We start from the raw sequence: 1815 nt of genomic DNA on the forward strand, positions 1-1815 counted from the left end.
GAGTCCTCTTGTCCCATCTCAGCTCGTGGGGAAGCCCCTGGCTGACCACACCTGCCTCTGCTTACACGCCCCCAGGGACGGGGCGCTCACTACCTCACAAGGGCGCTCATCCCCCGGTTGAGTTCCAATCGCAAACACAGTTTGGTGTTGGACTGGGACCTGGTTTCACTTCCTGGAGCAGCTGCTCCTCCTGTGGGCAGTGGGAGGGAGAGGGGGAGAGGGGGTGGCGGGAGAGGGGAGGGGGCGTTGTTTCAGTGTTTGAAGGTATCCGCCAGGTTCCCGGGCCTTCTCTTCTCCAGACCAGACAAGTCCAGTTTCTTCAACCGTTTTTGTGAGACTGGAAAGGGGGCGACAGGACCCCAGCACTTGCTGCGGTTTCTGAGCAGATGCTTTCCTTGGCGAGAAGGCGAGAGAGGCGGTGGGAAAAGATGAAGGAAAGGGGAGGCCACGCCCAGCGAACTCCCTACAGGAACGGCCGCCTGCTCACCTGCTCGGGGTGAGTGCCCCTAAAGCCTGCACGCAGCCCTGCTGGCGTGGCTCAGTGGCTGAGCGTTGACCTACGAATCAGGAGGTCGCGGTTTGATTCCCAGTCAGGGCACATGTCTGGGTGGGGGGCTCCATCCCCAGTGTGGGGTGTGTAGGAGGCAGCTGGTCAGTCAATCGGTGATTCTCTCTCATCTCCCCCTCCCCCTTCCTCTCTGAAATCAATAAAAATATAATAAAACCCGCAGCCACTGGCCCCATTTTATTGACGACGAAACTGTGCACCTGGGGGAGGCCTGGCGGCAGGTAAGGCGGAGCTTGAACCGGCTCAGGGCTCGTCCGTCCATGGAAGAGGGTTTGGACTCTCAGGCTCACCCGGAGCCAGCGGGGACCCACCAGCCAAACGCAAGTCTCCCCGGGAGGAAGGGGAGGCCTGTGCAGAGACATGGGATGAAGGGAGCGGCCATCGATCTGAACGGTCATCACTGATCGTTGATGAACACCTCACCGCGGGCCACGCTGCTCAACTTCCTTAGCAGAGGCTCAAAGGGACAATGTTGTCCCCGGAGCTTAAGTTAAGCCAAAAAAAGAGAAAAAGGTGGCAGGGGGCGGGGCCTGGGGGGCGGCGAATACACAACCTGTTTGAAGACCTCTGTTCGCTTCTAAGTGGGATCTGTAGGCACGCGGTGCAAATGCAAGACAGATGCTCCCTGATCACATTCCCCTGTAACTGGGTAAACATTTACCGCAGCGTTTGTAAATCTCACCCCTGGAAACGCTCCGCGCAATCATGTTCGTTACCCGCTCCTAATGCGGCCGCCCGGCAGCCTGACATCTCTCCGTTACCTGGTTCCAAATGCGAGCGGGCGGCGCGCTCTTTTTCTTTCTTTACATTTCCATGATTTATGGGAATACTTCTGCCGCGGCGTGGTGTTTTATTTTTATCCTTTGCATTTTATCGGCACCAAACGACGCCGGCATCGCAGGGCTCCCATGCGAATATTCCTCCGTCCCCGCGATCGTGGATGGAAAGCTGACTCGCGCGGTACCGTGGCCGCCTCCTTTCGCCTTGAACGTTCCCCGGGCGCGACGATTTCTGGGTGAGCGAGTCGGCGAGACCGTCCCCGGAGGCCTGTGTGCCTCTGCCCCGGCGGGATTTAGTTGCTTCTGGTCAGAACGGTAGCGCCTGCCTCTGCCCGGAGCTTGGCTGCGGACTGCGAGGCCCTCCCAGCTGCCTGGCGGCTGGTGCGGGCGAAACAGGCTCTGGTTTCTGACGCAAAGAAACTCTTCGCACCTGGACGGCCAGGAGCGCGGCCAGGAGCGCGGCCAGGA

This window comes from Myotis davidii, unplaced genomic scaffold (genome assembly GCF_000327345.1).
Source record: "Myotis davidii unplaced genomic scaffold, ASM32734v1 scaffold72, whole genome shotgun sequence".
In the NCBI taxonomy this organism is placed as follows: domain Eukaryota; kingdom Metazoa; phylum Chordata; class Mammalia; order Chiroptera; family Vespertilionidae; genus Myotis; species Myotis davidii.